Genomic DNA, 14937 nt, shown 5'->3' on the forward strand with positions numbered 1-14937 from the left:
AGATAGATAGATAGATAGATAGATAGATAGATAGATAGATAGATAGATAGAAAGACAGATAGATATAGATAGAAATGTATATATACATATACGCACATATATGTGTGTATATATGTACATATGTGAAGAGAGAAAGAGAGAGAGAGAGAGAGAGTGAGAGAGAGATCAACTAGTGGAAAGTAACCCCCAAAACACATGTATCCTAGGTAGGAAGCTATTTATTATCGTAGTATCATGGGTATAATTAGAAAAGTTATAGGGGTGATCAGGATCTTCTGCCTATTCCCCAACATTTAGCAGCAAATGTCCTCTAACTATTTAGCAATATGGTTCTTGTTATTATCATATCACTGACAAAAAAAAAGAATGAAAAATTCAACATGTAACTCACATATTAGTTTAATTTATTGAAGGTTATAAATTATTGAAATATACGTTATGTCTGGCTATTTGAAGAATATTGAGTAAAGATAACATGAAAGTGGTCAACATCCTACACTGGGTACTTCCAACTGAAGAGCATATTTCTTTGGACCTGTAAGCATGTGTGAGTCCCATTCCTACACCTGATGTAATGGATTACTCAGACCCTGAGGATTCGAGCAAGCAGTCTTTTTGCTAAAAACATATTCCAATACCCCTATGAAGAAGCAGTTCTCAAGGTGGTCAACAAGGTTTAGGAAGATAGATACAAATGAAAACCACTATCAAGAAGGTCACAAAGAAGTCACCAAGGAGGTTCCCTGGGGTCTCATGAGCTCACTGATAAAATCCTAAAGTTTGTTTTTATACTCTTCCTGTCCTTAGGGTCTACAGCAATGAATGGGTTTGACTAGATTCTGAGTCTTACAGCAATATGTCTGAGGGAAAAATAACCCACATTTCCCCAGGCCAGCACCACAATTTCCTTGCTGGCAATAGTTATGGGAGTAGAGGAGTGTTCACTCATACTTCCCCATTTCACCTGGCCCGTAGCTTGTTCTTGTTATTTCACTAGCTTTCTTCACATCAAAATAAGTCTCAATATCCATATGAGGTTCATAGGACAGTTCTTTGACAGCAATGCATCCTGTGAAATAATAATTGACAATATTTGTATATCACTTTAAGGTTTGAAAATCACTTTACAAATATTATTTCATCTTATCCTCACAACAACCCTGAGAGATAGGTGCTATTATTATCTCCGTTTTACATCTGAGGAAAATGAGTCAAACAGAGGTTAAGTGACTTGCCCAGGGTCACACAGCTAGTTACTTTCTGAGGCAGGATTCGAACTTAGATATTCCTGCCTTCCAGTACAGTGCTTGATCTACTGCACCAACCTAGCTAGCTCTATGTTACTCTTGTTTACATAGACAAAAAGCTCTGCTTCTGATGTCATTTATCAGGTTCTGCTCTTCTACTGAGCCTGAAGATTTAAAAGCACAAATGGGCTAGATCACATTATTCATAGCAATTACATTTCTCATGGTAATCTTTTCTAAGTGTTAATTGGTCAGGGCACATGTCCAGTGGTGTGCTGATAAATGTTTACAACTGACTTTCCAAAAATAAAAAAAATATATACCCATGACATATATTTAAGTTTTATCTATGTTATTAACATTTTCTCCATTATTTTTATCAAGTCTAGGCAATCAATAAATCAAGTTTCTTTGTAATATTTGCTGATTTCCAAGGCGTGTTTTTTTAATGCTCCCACTGAAATTTTAACAATCAGCTCTCCTTGAGCCATTATAAGCTGACTCCAGCACACACCTGCATGTGTCCGACCTTGCAGAGAGAATTTTTCACTCCCATGATTGGTTTTTGTGACAGTTCAGTCTCAGAAAGTAGTCAAGACTTTTTGGCAGCCTCAAATGTAGGTGACTATTGTCTGAGGGGAAATCTGGTTTTCATAATTAACTTTAAAATGGCATATGGTCAGGTGACAGTTATCTTAGGATGGGAAGTCTGCTCAGTTGAGATACTAATAAATATCCTTAGAAAGAACTTTATAGAAGCTACAGAGAAGGTGACCTTTTGCAGAAGTTAAAAGGAGGAAGAAAAACAAAACAAAACATGTTGAAATTTTGATATGCTAAATTATGAGGCTACAAATAGCTATGCTTCAAAGAACACTATTAACTTTTAACATGCAAGAAAAAGAAGATGAAAATAAACTATGCTTAATACAAATGTTTCTTTTGCTTGGTAAAAAAGTCTCTCCAAATGGGGGTTGAACTTATGTTTACAGCAAACAATGTATAATAACAATAAAAATGATGAAAATAATGATAAAACAATAATAATAATGGCTTGATCCATCACTTAGCCTCACTAATACAGGTAGAGATTCATATATCAGTGGCATCTTAACTGAGAGATGGATCACAGCAGTCAAAATAAGGTATTGTTTAATGAAAAAAGGCCACTAAAGGACACTATATATCACTAGATGGAGTCTATAATCCTTTAATAAAAGTCTGACTTCATAGCTCAGGTTTTTTCAGAGGATTGTCATTATCATCTGTTGTGCTCTCCTAGGTACCTACTATAGTACTTGAGGATAGAGGAAAGAAATATCTGTCAGATAATGAGGATTCTGGCAAAAGAAGCTCGCATGCAGTGTCTGAGACTGCAAGGTCACACAGCTGCAAGTTATTCTCCAGGTCTATTTAAGCAGCACCAGGAGGTACCTTCAGTGCCAATGTTAAGCGCAACCCCTGGGTATGTGATAGGAGGTTTAGTGTATGGGCTTTTAATAGAATTGACTCTAGGATTCAGATAAGAAATCTATAGTATGTTTGCAAGAGGAAAGAATAAGTAAAGAATATTGCTTAGGAAGAGGGAACCTGTGTACAGGAGAAATAAAACATTTTCCATTGCACAGCAATAACTAAGTGGCAAGTTTCTAAACTATAAGTAATTTCTTTTTTTCATTATTATATTTTATTTTTAATTTATGGAATAAAACAAGCATTTCCATTACATACTACAACAAAAAAAGATGATTGCTCATGAAACTGCAAATCTAGCAATGCAAAATTTGCTATTCCTTTCAAATATATAACAAAATTATTACATAAATTTATTTTTTAACTTCCCTCCCCTTCCCCTTCCCTACCGTAGAGATGGCTACCAGCTGCTATTAGACACAAATAGGTATATATGTGAGTGTGTGTGTGTGTGTGTGTGTGTGTGTGGGTGGGTGTGTACTGTAAAATTATTCTATACATATTTCTATTTATCAGTTCTTTCTCTGGATGCAGATAGCATCTTTCTTCATATGTCCTTTATAATTATATATATACATACATACACATATGTATGTGTGTGTGTGCATGTATGTATATATATTATATATATATACATATATATATATATATATAGTTTCTTATGGGGAAAAAATGTGCATGGCAAGGAATGAAAAAAAAAAACCAGACTTATAGCATAGGGTATACATGACTGGAAAGGCTAAGTGTGTCAGAATACTTCTGGACAAGCTCTCAAGTAAATGCCTTTCAGCAAAACCTAAGTTTGAGTTTCTTCTTCCCAAAGTGATTTCTGTGATCCTCAGTGAGTTCTTAGCTTATATTCTCTCAAACTCCATACCAATCTGGGGCAAATATATGACTAAATTTCTGCAGATGAAAAAACAAAGAAGTACACAAAACTTGTATGAAAGGAAAAGTGGGACCCACTACTAATAGAGAAATAAAAATTATACAATTCTGGGCTCTCACCTGTCACCATCTTTGTACCAGTGCAAGGACAGGCATAAAAAGTGAATAGGGGGCAAAAATGGTGTCAGAGAATAGAATGTGGATTTCTGAATCACAGATTAAAATACAAGAATAACTTCAAGCCAGAGCTGGAATGCACCTTACAAAGATTTCCAGAGGGTCATCTCTATTGCCCTGTCTGTCTGCTACTGTGGTCTCAAGGCTACTGCCTCTTGATCATCCTCTAATACTTCTTATTCCTGCCTTCTGTGAGACAAGTAAATCAAAGCTTTGTAGGATGCAAAATTATCATATAATACACAGCTGGATCTTTAAGTCCAACACAAGTAGTCTAATCATATGCCTCCCTCAATAGACTTGTCCCTAAACACTGATATTCTGTCTAAATTTAATACACAAGGATTAACATATTCTCATCCCTTATGTTCCCAGAATCACAACATTTCAGTACTCCTGTTTATCAAAATATAAACCATTGCCCATTCCCAACTGCCTGTGTCCTTACTCCCACCTACCTTAATCCTGCCCACAAGCATGCCCCACTCCACATAAGTCTGCTTCTACTGTACCCTCTGGAATGTCAGTTATACAACCAATAAACTTCCTTTCATCTTATACCTCTCATTTTCGTACTGCATTCAACTTTTGGCACTTACTGAGGTCTGGCCCTCTTCTGAGACACCACATCCCTCCTATCCTTTTCTAATACTGCCTACACTTTCTTTTATTCCTGTGGACTCACTAGTCTTAGTTGGGAAGTTATAATACTCCTTACTTCCCATTACTACTTTCAGGTTATCCCTCTACCACAATTGCTCACCAATTTCTGTTCCTTTGAGTTTCATAATATCCAAATCTTCTGACCCAATCCATAATCTGATAGCCATTATATACAGTCCCCTCTGGAATGTTTTCCTTCCTTTCTCAATGAGTTCAGTTGTTGATTCAATCTTTCTCTCCTCCCCAACTCTAGTAAGCATCTTGGAGACTCCAATATGCATAGTAGTGCTCCTTCAAACATCCAAATTTCTCAGTTCCTCAATCTACTCAATTCCTATTAATTATTCCTCATTCTAGTCAGCCACTCAAAGAGAAGGTCAAACCTTTGATCTGGCAATCACCCACAAGTGTTTTTCTTCCATGTCCACAAACTACAAGATTATTTTATCTGATCACAATTTTTTTTTATCATTCCACCTTTTCCTATACCCTATGAGTCCTTATCCTGTTCTTCATTCTCACTGTACTTTTCATTCCTTCTAGCCAGGGGTAGGGAACCTGTGGCCTTCTAGGTCCTTGGGTGTAGCCTTTTGACTGAGTCCAAGTTTTATAGAACAAATCCTTTTATTAAGGGGATCTGTTCTGTGACGTTTGGATTCAGTCAAAGGGTAACACTTGACATAGATGGCCACATGTGGCCTTGAGGCCGCAGGTTTCCCACCCCTGTAATCTAGCCCCTAGTTCTTTCTCCCTTCCACCCTAGATAACTATGCTTTGCCATATCACAGGAATGGATTATACTCTCATTCCTCCTCCTTTCACTCCTATTCATGTGTTGCTCAAAAGAATTGAAGAAAATCATGAAATTGTGACAACTGGGCCCATTGCTAATTCGTGTTTTCTAATCTCACTTGGGAAAACACTGCACTAAAGCAATCATTCTTTTCCTCCCTAATCAAGTCACTATCCCACTCTTCACAGCAGGTGTTACAAACCTCATCTCTCCTCAAGCTTCCCTGAGAAGCCCCTCATACCATCCTCTCAGCTGAGGATGTCACCCCATACTTCACCAAAAAAAGAGGCCATTCTCCACAAACTTCCTCTTCACCCCTGGTCCACAACTCACCACTTAGATATATTATTCAACCTTCCTTCACTTCTGACTTGGCCAAGGGATATAACATATATACATATAATGTGTGTATATTTATCCTTGATCCCATCCTTTCCCTTCTTTTCCATCAGATTGCCCCATTACTATTTCCACTCTCTCTTAACCTCAGTGTCTCCCAATTCAATGTTTTTTCGATGCTGCCTACAGTTATATGTCTCCTCTGTCCTTAAAAATCCTCACTTGATCCATCATCTATTCCAGCTGGCTATTGCCCTCTCATTTTCCAAACTGCATAAGAAAGATATACACACTAAGTACACCAACTTCCTCTACTCTCACTCATGTCTTAAATCTATGCAATGTGACTTCTGACCATATCATTCAACTGAAACTCCTCTCTCTGAAGTTATCAATCATCTATTAATTCCTAAATCTAAAAGCCTGCTCTTAGTCCTCATCCATGAAGATTAATATCCTTCTCTTCCTGATACTCTCTCCTCCTTTGGTTTTCCTAACACTGTTCTCTACTGCATCTCCTCCAATCAAATGAAAGGGGGTGGGAGAAAGCTGCCTGCACATATATCCAAGCTAGATTCCATAGAGAGTAGCTATAATGAAGGAATAAAAGTAGTAATTAAGAAAGCCAGAAGTTTCCAGGAGATAAAAGTGAAGTAAAAGGCATAGATTTAAATATTTATATAGAAATGAAAAGTTTATGCAATGAGCAAAATGAAATGCAGTTCTAATACAAAGAGGCAAATTTGACCTCAGGGGTACCACTGAGATTTAGTAGAATGAGACACATGACTGAAATTTGTCTCTGGCTAGGTATAACTTATTCCAAAGAATCAGGAAAGATATATTGGAGTATATATGAAACAAAGTATACTAAGGAGAAAATCCAGGAATCAAAGGTAGAGAAGATCTGGGTGAAGATCAGTCACAGGGAAGAGAGAAACAGAAACAATTTTGTCATTATCATATACTACTAGACAGAACAGGCAAATAGATGAAGAGTTCAATAAATAGATCACATAATTGGCACAAAAAACACCATTTAGCAGGGGTGGAGGACATCAGTCATTAAGAAAACTATTGAAACTCTTTTTCTTCCAAAAATCACAAGAGTTCTTAACTTTTTGACTTAATGAAAACTTAATCCTTCAAAGGGTGGAGGAACCAACAAGGGGAAATTCTTTTCTGGACATGAGTCTCATGAAAAAATAGAAACTGGTTACTCAGGTGAAAATAATGGAAACTTTAGGTGAATGTTATCTCTCCCTGCCAGAATTCATGATAGAGAGGAAAGTCATGTATAGTGTGACATGAACTGTCCATCTCAAGAGCAGATTTCAAAGGGTTCAGAGGAAGTACAGAACTATGGACTAAAATTCAACAGGGGAAGTCAGCTGAGAAACTCTCAAGAATAAAATTCAGAAGACATAAAAGAAAGTAATTCTTATGAAGAGGAAAATAAGAGCTGTCTGAAGTTAATCATGTGGATACACTGAGAACTAGCCAGCTTAAATTTTTAAAAATTATTTACAAAAGATGGAAGCAAAGGAAAGTAACAGGATAAAGACAAAAATATGATGTAATGAAATAATGTCTCAGGAGAACTAAAGCTCAAAATGTGATGAAGTAGATAAAAAGAAAAACTAAAAGCAATTTTAAAAAAAAATTAAGTTATATTCTGGGAAAAAGGAGAATCAAAGAAGGGATAGAGATGCTGCTAGGGTGGACAAAGTGATGATAACTGATGAAAGAAAGGTCATAAATTGTTCAACTCCTATCTTGCTTCTGCTTTCTCTGCCAAGGAGAATAACCCATTGACTGTAAAGGACAGAACAAAAATAACTAGTAGTGAATTGATACCCAAGATAAATTTAGAACTGGTAAGGTGACACCTTGCTGCCCTCTGTGAAATTAAGCATCTAGGCTCCAATAAACTACATCCTTGGGTGTTGAACAATCTAGAAGGTGTGACTGCTGAGTCACTGCCAGTGATATATCAAAAATTGTAGAGGAATGGTAGAAGTACTGAAGGCCAAAAGAAGGGCAAATGGTGTCCTGATTTTCAAAAAAGGAAAAAAAAAGAATCCAAAAGCTTGCCAATCAGTTTGACTTCAATTCCTGGTAAAATGTTAGAATGAACTAAAGGGATGGCTAGAGAACAACTAGAAAAGGAAATAGTAATCATGAAGAGCCAGCATAGCTTCAGGAAGACAAATCATGCCAGGTTGACCTCATTTCCTTTTCTGATAGAATTACCAAATGGCATATTAGGATACTGTGTATATATTTTAATCTAGACTTTAGCCAAGTTTTTCTAAAATATATGATGTATCCAATGCCTTGGATACAAATACAAATGGCATGCTTTACTGAGTTTGCTGATGACATAACGCTGCTATAGATAGCTAATGCACTGCAAGAGGGACTGGAGATGAAAAAAGAAAAAGAAAACCTTGACAATCTAGAAAATTGGGCATAAGAAGAAATTGAACAAGGATAAAGTTGATGAATGAATGTAAAGTCTACTACTTGGGTTCAAGGAATCAACTTCAAATTACAAAGTTGGGGGGGCGCATGATCAAATAGCATTTTGCCTAGAAAACAGCTGGGGGTTTTAGTAGACTACACATTCACTGTGAGTCAATAGTGTGAAATGAGAGATTTTTAAAAAATGGGATTTTGGGACACACTAAGAGAGGCATAGCTTCCAGGAATAAGTAAATGATAGATCTTCTGCATTCTGCCCTGGCCAGACCACACCTGGAATAGTATGTTCTCTTCTGGGCTCCAGAATTTAGGAAGGACATTAATAAGATGAAGAACATCCAGAGGAGGGCAAACATGAGAACGAAGAACCTTGATTCCATGTCATGTGCATATGCGAATAATCGTCATATGCAAATAAGTTAGGAGGCAGTGCAGTAAAATGGATAGAGTGTTGGACTAGGAGTCAATAAGACCTGAATTAGAATGCTGCCACAGATACTCACTAGCTGTGTGGTCCTAGCAAATAAGTTAACTTATCTGGGCCTCAATTTCCTCATCTGTAAATGACAGATTGGATTCTATGTCTTCTGATGTCCTTCGTTGTCTAAATTTATGATTCTATGACTGGAGATGCTTTAGTCTTATGGAGAAAAGACACAGAGGAGAGAAGCTAGCTGTTTCCAAATATTTAAACGGCTGTCGTGTGGAGGAGGAATTGGACATGATTTGCTTGGCCTCAGAAGGCAAAACTGGAAGCAGTGGGTGGAAATTCCAAAAAACACAAATTTAGGTTTAATGTCAGGAAAAAACCTCCTAATAATTAGAGCAACATTTACAAATACATGTTTTATCCAATAGATGAGTAAATATAGAATGTTGGATGTATTATTTTTAAAAATTAAATTATGAAAATTAAATTAAAATCCATTTTACTAAAAATTTCTATGGTAAATTTTTTTTTAAAGCTAAGGATCTTTTTCATCCTAATTCAGGCCCTGGTTACTTCTCTCCTGGATGATTGCAAGAGCTCTCTAATTTGCTTTCCCGTCTTAATTCTCTCCCTATACCAATCCATCCTCCACTCAGCTGCCAAAATAATTTTTCTAAAGCATAGGTCTGGCCACATAACCTTCCTGCTCAATAAACTCCAGTGGTTTCCTATTGCCTCTAGGATCAAATATGAAATCGTCTATCATTTAAAGCTCTTCATAATCTGGACCTTTCTGGCCTTTCCTGTCTTCTTAAACTTGACTCTCCTTCAAGAACTCTATGATGCAACCACACTAACCTACCTGCCATTCCTCATACATGACATTCCATCTCACATCTCTGTTCCATCCTCCATGCTTAGAATAGTCTCCTTCCTTACCTAGCTTCTCTGGCTTCCTTCAACATTTGCCTCAAATCCTATTTTCTGCAGAAGGCCTTTATGGTCCCCATAGCCACTAATTCTTTTTCCTATGAAATGGCTTTCCATCTACTCTCTATATAGTATGTGGGAACCTAGTTAATTCACACATTGTTTTCCCCATTAAAATGTGAGCTTCTTGAGGACAAGGACTATTTTTTTACCTTTCTTTGAATCTTCTGGACTTAGTATAGTGACTGATACATAAATGCCTAAGGAATGTTGTTGACTTACTGAATTTTCTTTAAAAAAATAAAGACACCAATTTGGTTGTTCCATAACTGTGTATTTCTTCTATATTGTTTTCCCAAAGGATATAGCTGGAGTGTATTTATTTAACTGAAGTGCCTTTTTCACCCATTGTCTCTGATTCATCCACTGTCTTTCTCCTTATCCTCAAATAATATGGAGTCAAGGCCTTCACCACTCTAGTTGCTCATCTTTGGAGGCACTCTACTTTATCAATATTCTACCTAAATTTTCATAATATAATTCACTTCTTTGAAAGATGTAAATGTGTAGGTTGAGTAATTAGACAGATATAGGCATTACAAAAATTTAGAAAGAAAGAAAAATGTATAAACTGGTATATGGTTTAGCCCCACTTTTTCTAAGTAAATGATGGCCAATAGAGAAATTTACAGTCTTTTACATAAGAAAAATGAGTGAAACAAATCATTAATTATGTGGGAAAAGCTGAGAAAGAAAGGTCTAACAAGCAATGGAAATACGAATAGACTCAAAGACAATTCAGAAATGGATGATAAACAGCTTGAAACTGATATTAAAGACAAGTAAGGATAATGCAACAAGCAGGTAATTGATATGGTCATTGATTTGGGAAATAGTAGTTTGAATGAGAATAGAAATGAGAAAAGAGAAAAAGGGATTAATATATCATGAGAGAACATACAAAAATTTGATTAGACAAAAATCAAAAAAATTTAGCTTCAGGGAAGAGGAAGAAGTAATTGTAAGAATAATATAAAGGATTTGTGGCAAAAGGTTACCAATAGTATGATTGATAGGAGAGAAAAAGGTGTGTCTCCTAATATCTATGCTGAAGTGATCACCACATCAATGACAATGACAGAAAGCAAAAGGAAGATATGTGCAGGCTAATGGAATGATGGTGAAGTATTCAGAGAAAAATAATGGATTTCAAGCTAAAGATTTACAATTGTTCAAAAGGATAATGGAGAATGATAAAATTTTAAACCTCCTTTAAAATAGAAGCTATCAAGTGTCTAGACTAACTCCACAGAGTGAGAATAGAGGAGAGTCAAGGGAAGAACCTCAAGGTCAGCATGGAACTTAGGTTAGTCAAGAAAAATCAATCAATCAAGAAACAAGCATTTACTAAGTGTTTCCTTGGCACCAAGTAGTTGGTAGTAGGAACTGGGGTTTTACAAAGATAAAAATGAAGTCTCTCCTGTCTTCAAGAAGCTTCTAACAGATTCAACAGAATGTGCAAACAAACATAAATTAAAATATATTCAAAATAACTACAAAGTAACTTTGGAGAGGAAATCCTAACCATTCAACAGGATCAAGACCAGTCTCATGTAGAAAATGGTGCTTGAAATGAGCTTTGAATGAGATAGGAATTCTAAAAGGCTGGAGTACATTCCAAGAACGAGGGACATATAGCCAGTACAAAAGTAAAAGAGGGTGTTGAAATGTTGTATGTGAGAACTAGCAATAAGACAAGTTTGGGTAGAGTATTTGAAGAGGAGTGATCTGTAATAAATATAGAAAAATAGCCTGTCAAAGGGGGCAGATAGGTGGTCCATCAGATAGGAGCTATCCCTGGAGTCAGGAAGACTCATCTTCCTAAGTTCAAATCTGGTCTCAGAAATTTACTAAATGTGTGACTCTGGTCAAGTCACTTAATCCTGTTTGCCTCAGTTTCCTCATTTGTGAAATGAGCTGGAGAAGGAAATGGAACAGCACTCTAGTATCTTTGCCAAGAAAATCTCAAATGAAGTCATAATGAGTCAGATATGACTGAAAATTAACTGAACAACAAGCCTATCTTACATTAAGGTAAGGTAAGGTAAAGAAAATGCAATGGGGAAAGGGAAAAAAAAACATTCTCATCTAAGGAAATAAGTTTTTGACATACAACAAACACTTCAAATATAGGATAAATGGTAGATGCAAAATATATGTGATCATATATTTATAATACTCAGAAGAACTTCACACATTTCCTAAGCTTTCCTGGAAAATCTCATTTTTCATTTCATACACAGTTAACATACATTCTACTAAAGTATATGTTTTAATGACAACAGTCAGGTCAACATAAAAGCTTCATTTTTTTCATTGTGTGTGTAGATAAGTCATTATCAACCTAAAGATGTAAATGGTCTCCTCTGTCATAGAGTTGGCTTAAAGAAGGACAAATGTCTAATCGTTTTGAAGGTTTACTTTCCATATGAGTGGTTTACAAGAAGACATCAAGCAATGAAACAAGACAGATCAATTCAATATTATCCCAGTGTGACAGAATCACATCTTCACAGTGCTTCTTTTTCATTTCATTTGAAAGGTATTTGCAGAACATCAGAGGTAGCTATATCCAGATGTAAATACAAATAGCATAAAGATATTATATAAAATTTACTTGTGAATTAGCTAACCTTTTGAATTATCCAAATATTTTCTCTCTTTATATAAGCAATTGTGAGTTAAATATATTTTTTAAAGTTTCAGATGAACGAGGGTGGGAGAGATGCCTATATAGAATTTTACTTGGAAAACACTTATCATATATATGATATTAATACAAAGTGTCAGGCATTCAAAGAACCTATCAGGTTTATTTTTTTCAGGTAAGCCAATTGTAAACAGTGTCATGGAATCCTACTTAAGTAGAACTTACTATTATTCAGATGTTGAGGCCCCAGTTTATATCATTATAAGGTGGTCTCACTGAGTCTGGGAAGACATGAAAAAATTTGACATTACATCCAAGGACATAATTGTCAAAGCTAAATATCAGGGTCTAAGTTCATGCAACCCCAGGTGGAGTACTGAGAAGAAACCACTCACCTACACAAGTTAAGACAACAAAGAAAACTAGCAAAACCCAAACTATACATTTTTGCACCTGAGGCAAGCATACATTCTGTTGGTATAAGAAGATCAGGATGGAGAAGAGATTTTGTTGTTGTTTAGTCATTTTCAGTTATGTCCAACTTTTTTTTGACACCTTTTGGGGGTATTTTTGGGCAAAGATACTGGAGTGGTTTGCCATTTCTTTATCCAACTCATTTTACAGATGGGGAAATGAGGCAAACAGGGTTAAGCTACTTACCCAGGTCACATAGGTAGTAAGTATCTGAGTTCAGATTTGACTCAAGTCTTTCTGACTTTAGGCCTGGCACTAGAGGAGCTCACCTCTTTCTGCCATCTGATATCTTCCTATTTTAACTCATTAATTTTGCAAAGTGGGGCCAGTCATTCATTTCTATTCTGATAAAGCACTGTAAGTGCTATGCCGTGCTCACTTCCTTCAAGTCTCAGCTAAAATCATACCTTCTACAGGAAGCCTTTCCCAATCTTCCTTAATTTAGTGTTTCCCCCATGTTGATGACTTCCATCTTATCCTGTATATAGCTTTGTTTGTACATAGTTATTTGCATGCTGTCTCCATGATTATATTGTGCCCTCCTTGAGAGCAAAAAGAGTCTTTTGCTTTTCTTTTTATCCCCAGTGTTTAACACTGTCCTTGGCACACAGTAGGTACTTAAAAATGTTTATTGATTGACTGGCAGTGTCTTCAAAATTTGGGCTGAGCCCTAGTTGCCCTGTCCTAATTATGCCCTCAAAAGGGTATCTAAAAGTAACCAGGATCAGAATCACAGGCCTAGAAGAGTAATTACTACTGACATGAGTTGTCAAGTAAAAGTATTGTATAGTTTTTAGACTCCTCTTGATGAGAACTTTTGATGACCCTCTCCTATTAAAAATAAGTACCCAAGGCACTGTGATTATTATTCCTGCCACAAGAAGAAATAGAGAACTAAGCAAGAAAGGCTCAGTTATTTTGAGATATTAGTTGGAAGTCCCAGCTTGTTGTCCACTTGGTCTGTTGGCTTCAGGTCTCTTCACTAATTCTTGAAACATTGACTTACTTATGCACAGCTCTTTCACTTCTCACATCTTAGTGTTTAGAGACTTCACTCTGAGTAAAATAATCAGAGATGCCAACTAGAGGGGAAATTATTTGGAGAATGCAAAAGCATTGATTATCAGAACAGCAAACACTGAATAAAATCCTGCCCAAAACAAATATATATCATGTATGGTCATGTGAATTCTATGCATTTTCATAATATATTTCAATAAAAGGATAGCCTCTATGTGTAATTCATGGTCATCTGAGCACAAAATGAAATTCAACTTTTTGAAAAAAATTATCCTTGTGTGAGTTATTGAAGAAATCATTCTTTAAAAAATTACCTCTGGTTTTTTTTTGGGGGGTAGAAGAGGATAAAAATGGGGAAACAAACATAATTTTCTCACTGTAGGAAACTTCCCATATGGGAAAATATTTTTCTTCTGGTCTTTCGCTACTACAAAAAGTATTGCTATAAATATTTTGATGTATAAGGGATAGAGATACATATAGATGACATGTACATGTGTATATATGTAAATATACATAGATATGAGTACATATATGTGTATGCATATGTATGTATGCATATATATATGTATAGTGTAATAATATTACTGACACAAAGTAGGCAATGAATAAATGCCTGTTGACTGATTGACAGTTCTTTTAAGTTCTCTCCCAATCGCCTATTTTTAACCGCCAGTCATTAACTCCCCAGTTTCATTTACCAAGGAACATTTATTAGCTTATTACAAGAGGGTATTTACTTTGGAAACACAGCAGGAAAATAAGTGCAAACATTTCCCCCCAAAAAAACACCTAGAGACACACTCTCCTCTATGTCACTTCGATGCCTAGAAGAGTGGGCTCACTTTTAATGCAGTTTCTACATAGCATTGGTCTCACCAAGTTCACATATGAATACTACATAGTTGTTAGTGTCACACCTCAATTCCTGATGGACTGAGTCCCAAAGGTCATTTCTCAGGGCCTCAGTGCTGAATTGGCTGACTACAAAACTCAGCGGGGACTCTCTCCCTAGACCTTGCAGTGGCTCACACATCTGAACTTTTGAAACTCACAAGGTCATAGTCATCTCTAATCTCCAGCACCTAGAAGTAGGAAAAAAAAAAACAGATCACAGTTAGAAGCAACAGCATGTTTAAGTACTATTGGCTTCATTCAGGATAAGAGGGCCCAAGGTTCCCCTTCCACCTGTGGGCCCTCAAAAGTTCTTCCTCATTCAACACTAGAAAGGTTAAAATGCATCCTAGTTCTGACTCCATACCCAATCAAATAGGTTCTTCTATACCACATGTTTAGCATACCAGAACCA

This window comes from Vombatus ursinus, unplaced genomic scaffold (assembly GCF_900497805.2).
Source record: "Vombatus ursinus unplaced genomic scaffold, bare-nosed wombat genome assembly UNPS02014909.1, whole genome shotgun sequence".
NCBI lineage: Eukaryota > Metazoa > Chordata > Mammalia > Diprotodontia > Vombatidae > Vombatus > Vombatus ursinus.